Consider the following 6474-nt stretch of genomic DNA (forward strand, 5'->3'; position numbering starts at 1 on the left):
GATTATTGCTCCTTCAACAGTGCCACTAGATAAATACCTTTACCAAACTTGTTCCAAGCAAGTTTGGTTCAATGTTGTATGAATCCTTGGGAACCTTTGTGAAACACAGTTAACCAGTGCAGTCGTTGGAAAGATAATCGTGGAACTTCTTGTTACCCCCTTTTCCAGTGATTGTCAAAGTTTGCTCGTTTAATCTTCAACATGTCTACTTTTTCAGTGTAGACAGAAGACAACCCATAAACACTAACGGCAATGAATGCTCAGTCATTTGAAAGATGGCAAGGATGAAGGCAAGCGTTGAACTCACTTGCAGTAGACACAATGAGTCGATTGTGAGCGCACACCTAAACATGAGAGGAACTACGGAAAACAGGATTGCTTTTTCCATACGACAGTTGTGAAGGCAAGTCCTGAAATGATGGCAGTGATGGGATTTGAACCCACGCCTCCATAGAGACTGGAGCCTAAATCCAGCGCCTTAGACCACTCGGCCACACTACCTCAGATGTAAGGATACCTCCTGGTGTGCTGATTGTGGTGTGGTGCTTGACAAATTTTAGACAAGATTGTCAACTGGCAATGATTATTGCTCCCTCAACAGTGCTGCCATCTAAATACCTTCAAATAATCAGCTTTGACAGCAACATTTAACACTTGACCTTGTGTGAATCACAAGTGTCTGCAAAGTGTCACTTTCGGTGACTGTGGATGCAACGGAGAAGCAAAGGGATTTACATCCAAATCTTGTGGATATCTTGTTTTGACTTTATTTGTAGTCATGTTCCCAACTCTCTCAAGAAGTTGTGACATGTCCATCTTCGCAACAAAAGGACAAGACTTACTTTAGACACTTGTGACAATGAATGCTGCATCATCTGATAGCATGGCCAGTACAGAGTCAAGTCAAGTCGTATCAATTTTATTTATAGAGCCCATTATCACAATACATGGTTTGCCTCAGAGGGCTTTACAGTGTGCAACATCCTTCTGCCCTTAGACCCTCACATCACACACGGAAAAACCCCAGAAAAAAGAACCCCTGTAACGGAGACCTCCTTCTGCTCTATAGGATTCACAGTTAGAAAAGGACAGTTTAGATCCATCGACCTGTGGGTTAGGGGCCCAGCACGCTTTCGCTGTGCCACTCGGCTTTCCCTTGAAATTCATGGCCTTCAACATCTATGCTTTTGATCCACCAAATCCCAGTTATGGTCCAAGTGAGTTTGGTTCAGTATTGTGTGAATCCTTAGGAACCTTTGTAAAACATGGTTAACCAGTGCAGTAGTTGAAAAGATAATCGTTCACTGGACCTTCTTGTTACCCCATTTTTCAGTGATTGTCCAAACTTATTTCTTTAATCTTGAACATGTCCACTTTTACAATGTAGACAGAAGACAACCCACAAACACTTAAGGCAATGAATGCATAGTCATTTGAAATATGGCAAGGGGGAGCTGATGAAGGCAAGCATTGAACTTACTTACTGTGCAGTAGATACAATGAGTTGATGATGAGGGCACACCTCAACATGAGAGGAACTATGGAGAACAGCGTTGTTGTTTTTTAGCAACATTTAACAGTTGACGCTGTGTGAATCCCAAGTGTCTGCAAAGTAGCACTTTGCTCAGTGATTGTGGACGCAATGGAGAAGTACAAGGGATTTACATTCAGAACTTGTGCGCATCTTGTTTTGACTTTATTTCTCGTGAGTTTCCCAATTCCCTCAATAAGTTTAAACATGTCTGTCTTTGCAACAAGGGGCCAAGACCTACTCCAGACACCTGTCACAATGAAGGCTGCATCATCTGATAGCATGGCTGGAACAGAGACATCCTTCAGCTCCAAACGATTCACAGATAGCAGAGGATGGTTTCGATCCATCGACCTCTGGGTTATGGGCCCAGCACGCTTCCGCTGCGCCACTCTGCTCAATGCTTCAGATCGAGGGGTTTGAAAATATATGGCAGTTTCGCGGGAATCTGTTGGAACTTGTGGTAACTAAGATTTTGGAAGCTTACCAGTCTCAACATAGAGCATTTGGTGACCCTTTCAAGTTTTTCCCCCTATTCCAAAAAAGGTCCTTGAGGTTGTCCACTTAAGCCAAAGGGGGAATCACATTTTATCTCAGACTGGTCACAAAGGATGTTAAGTCATCTGAAAACCTTGCAGCATGTAGATGGATGGAGAGGATAGAGACATCCGGCTTAGTCAAGGCATTTACTGTTTACAAAGTTACTTACTCGTCCTAGCATATTGTCAAATGGCAGTGGTAGTATTAGATCACTTACCTCCAAAGAGACTGAAGCCTTACTCCAGCGCCTTAGACCACTCGGCCACACTACCTTATCAACAGGTTCCTCCTTCTTTGCTGATCGTGGTGCTTGACAAAATTGAGACAAGTTTCTCAACGGGCATTGATTATTGCTCCTTCAACAGTGCTGCCATCTAAATACCTTCAAATAATCAGCTTTGACAGTAAGTCTTTCAAGTTTTCCTGCCAACTTGAGGTTGTCTGCTTCAGCCAAGGGTAGCAGTCACATTATTTCTCCCACACTTGTCTTGTCACTAACGATGTCTCTGGGTTGGTTTGTCCTGCTTGCACATTGTCAAATGGCAGTGGTGGGATTTGAACCCACGCCTCCATAGAGACTGGAACCTTAATCCAGCGCCTTAGACCACTCGGCCACACTACCTTATCAACAGGCTCCTCCTTCTTTGCTGATCGTGGTGCTTGACAAATCTTAGACAAGTTGATCAACTGGCAATGATTTTTGCTCCTTCAGCAGCGCTACCATCTAAATACCAAGCATGGTCCAAGCAAGTTTGGTTCAATGTTGTGTGAATCCTTGGGAACCTTTGTGAAACACTGTTAACCAGTGCAGTAGTTGGAAAGATGATCATTCAGTAGACCTTCTTGTTACCCCCTTTTCCAGTTTTGCTCGTTTACTCTTAAACATGTCTACTTTTTCAATGTAGACAGAAGACAACCCACAAACACTAATGGCAATGAATGCTCGGTCATTTGAAAGATGGCAAGGGGAGCGTGGATGAAGGCATGCATTGAAATTACTTGCTCTGCAGCAGATACAATGAGTTGATTGTGAGTGCACACCTCAACATGAGAGGAACTATGGAAAACAGGATTGTTTTTTCCTTACAAGATTTTTGAAGACAAGTCCTGCCACAATGATGGCAGTGATGGGATTTGAATCCACGCCTCCATAGAGACTGGAGCCTAAATCCAGCGACTAAGACCACTCGGCCACAATACCTCATTTAAAAGGATCCCTCCTGGTGTGCTGATCCTTGTGCTTGACAAATTTTAGACAAATTTGTCAACTGGCAATGATTATTGCTCTTTCAACAGTGCTGCCATCTAAACACCTTCAAATAATCAGCTTTGACAGCAACATTTAACACTTGACCTTGTGTGAATCTCACGTGTCTGCAAAGTGTCACTTCGCTCAGTGACTGTGGATGCAACGGAGAAGCAAAGGGGATGTACGTGCAGATCTTGTGGACATCTTGTTTTGACTTTCTTTGCAGTGATTTTCCCAATTCCCTGAATAAGTTGAAACATGTCCCTCTTCTGAACAAAGGGACAAGACTTACATTAGATACTTGTGACAATGAATCCTACATCATCTGAGAGTATGGCAGGGACAGAGACATCCAGCTCCTCCAAAGGGTTCACAATTAGCAGAGGATGGTTTCGATCCATCGACCTCTGGGTTATGGGCCCAGCACGCTTCCGCTGCGCCACTCTGCTCTGCTGTGCTCATCAATCCAGGCCGAGGGGCCTGGAAATATGTGGCACTATGTTGTGGGAATTTTTGGGAACTTGTGGGAACCAAGATTTTGGGAGCTTACCAGTCTCAATGTAGAGCATTTGGTGGACCTTTAAAGTTTTCTTGCCAATGCCCAAAAAGAGCCTTGGCGTTGTCCGCCTTAGCCCAAGGGAGGAATCACATTTTCTCACACACTGGTCGCCAAGGATGTTTAGTCATCTGAAAACCTTGCAGCATGTTGATGGATGGAGAGGGTAGAGACATCCAGCTGAGTCAAAGCATTTACTGTGTACAAAGTTACCTATCCGTGCTGGCACATTGGCACAAATGGCAGTGGTGGGATTTAAACCCACGCCTCCATAGAGACTGGAACTTTAATCCAGCGCCTTAGACCACCCGGCCACACTACCTTATCAGCAGACTCCTCCTTCTTTGCTGATTGTGGTGCTTGACAAATTTTAGACAAGTTGGTCAACTAGCGATGATTATTGCTCCTTCAACAGTGCCACTAGCTAAATACCTTTAAATCATCAGCCTTGATAACAACATTTAACACTTGACCTTGTGTGAATCACAAGTGTCTGCAAAGTATCACTTCACTTGGAGACTGTGAATGCAATGGAGAAGTAGAGGGGGTGTAGTTTTCATTTCTTTCTTTATATTTCTTCTTTCCACCACGGTGACTGTGCAATGTAGTTTGACACTCCAAATTACTTTAGACTTAGACTCTAGACTGTCTTTCTAGTGATTTTCCCAAGTCCCTCATAAGTTTTAACATGTCCATCATCACAACAAAGGGACAAGGCTTACTTTAACTCTTGTGACAATGAATGCTGCATCACCTGATAGCCTGACAGGGAGAAAGACACCCTTCTGCTCCACAGCATTCACAGTTAACAAAGGATGGCTTCAATCCATCAACCTCTGGGTTATGGCTCAGCATGCTTCCGCAGCGCTACTCTGCTCAAGGGTGCTGATCCAGGGGCTTAAAAATATGTGGCACTGTGTTATGGGAATCTCTGGGAACTTGTGGGAACCAAGATTTTTGAAGCTTACCAGTCTCAACATAGAGCATTTACCATAAGGCAGGAATCACATTTTTTTCACAGACTGGTCACCAAGGATGTTTAGTCATCTGAAAACCCTGCAGAATATGGACGGATGGAGAGGATAGAGACAGCAGCCGCTCTCCACCTGTTCAACATTCAGAAATGTTAGCCAATAGGAAACATGTCACGTCTCCAATATTCAAGGCCAATCGCCTTCCCAGGTCCAACATTCTCCAAACAATTACGTTTCCAGGTCCAACATTCTTCGACCAATCATCTTCCTAGCTCCAACATTTGGCGGAAGGGCGTAAGGTCGATTGATAGAGAAGCAAGCCCAGAGGCAGCGTAAGCGATAAAGTTGTCATTTATGTCAACTCGAGCAATATGGTGAGTATTTATACATTTGCTACAGTTCTGTTTATGACATAACTTTGTGTATCGAAATAATTTAACAAGTTAAATGTGGTTTCATATCAATGTTTTAGGCCAAGTTACGTTGTAAACAACACCCTGTCCCGTTAGCGAACAGCCGATCAATACAGTGTTTCGAGGAACATTGTTGTTTTGACCGTGAAACAGAATCTTTCTACCCAATATATTAAATCACACCTAAAACTGTACAAATTCGTCATTTTCATATGAATATAATGTGATAATGTAATGTAACGCTAGCATTTCGTATAAATTACACTACGATGTTTATGCTTAGATAGTTAGCTTACCTTACACTGTAATAGCTGATGTCTAAAATGGGTCAGATGACACAATTTATTAATTTTCACCTATATTATCATTTCATGGTATTCATTTAGTATTTTACGTCACACAATCACATAAATTTGCTTTGTACAGTTACAGTATTACATCTGGTCAGTGGTAATGGTGTTCTATCTATCTATTACAGACTATAATTTTACCGTGGATATCATCTGTCAATGTCAATATAAATCCTGCATGATTTATGTACAGTATAAAGACATCTACACATGCAAATACTTCACATTAAAATCCAGTCCATGCATATCCAGTCTATATTTATTGTATTTCTTACACTAATTGTATAGTTTAGAACTAACAGAACAGTTACATTGTACATTGACAGTTTATCTGTTCTGTTTTTATTGACAGTCATTGATGCTTTTTATATAAGCTTATAAAAAAACATTTATATAAACCTCTATTCTTTTACATGATTTATCATAGTAGTCATGACTGTTCTATACCTTTATTTGTCCAGCTTTGTTGTTCTTTGCTGTCCATTATGTGTATGTACTGTAAGACATTTCTGATTAATTAAGGTGATTCTGATTTTGATTCAAAGGCAACCTCCTCAAAATCAAAATCCCACAAGGCAGTGAGTGACTCAGAATGGATGTCTCGTCTGCCGAAGTTTGCCAGCACTGAGGCCTGGCCCACAAGTGAAGGCAACACGCCAGCTCCCAGGCAGAAGAGGTGGTATGAGCTATATCAAACGGTACGAGTGTATGAATGCTGTAATATATTGTATTAATTATGATTAATTCTCAATATACATTTTACTCATTAGATCTTCTATAAAATACAATAAATGCTTAGGCTCCTGTCCAAAGTCTCCATAAAGAGACCCACCCGAGCCAGGGAGGAGAAAACAGTCTCTA

The 6474-nt window shown here is 42.0% G+C and overlaps 5 non-coding genes across 5 annotated transcripts; all 5 read right to left on the reverse strand.

Moving 5' to 3' along the window:
* Positions 1–419: 419 nt before the first annotated feature.
* Positions 420–501, reverse strand: trnal-uag (transfer RNA leucine (anticodon UAG)). The gene has a single exon. It is a non-coding gene; the product is annotated as a tRNA-Leu (tRNA).
* Positions 502–1857: 1356 nt separating this feature from the next.
* trnam-cau (transfer RNA methionine (anticodon CAU)) lies at positions 1858–1929 on the reverse strand. Its single transcript has one exon. It is a non-coding gene; the product is annotated as a tRNA-Met (tRNA).
* A 682-nt stretch (positions 1930–2611) lies between these two features.
* trnal-aag (transfer RNA leucine (anticodon AAG)) lies at positions 2612–2693 on the reverse strand. The gene has a single exon. It is a non-coding gene; the product is annotated as a tRNA-Leu (tRNA).
* A 1004-nt stretch (positions 2694–3697) lies between these two features.
* trnam-cau (transfer RNA methionine (anticodon CAU)) lies at positions 3698–3769 on the reverse strand. The gene has a single exon. It is a non-coding gene; the product is annotated as a tRNA-Met (tRNA).
* Positions 3770–4116: 347 nt separating this feature from the next.
* trnaf-aaa (transfer RNA phenylalanine (anticodon AAA)) lies at positions 4117–4198 on the reverse strand. Its single transcript has one exon. It is a non-coding gene; the product is annotated as a tRNA-Phe (tRNA).
* Positions 4199–6474: the final 2276 nt, after the last annotated feature.

Source organism: Plectropomus leopardus, chromosome 8, assembly GCF_026936395.1.
Source record: "Plectropomus leopardus strain MGB_pleo_1.0 chromosome 8, ASM2693639v1, whole genome shotgun sequence".
Taxonomy (NCBI): domain Eukaryota; kingdom Metazoa; phylum Chordata; class Actinopteri; order Perciformes; family Serranidae; genus Plectropomus; species Plectropomus leopardus.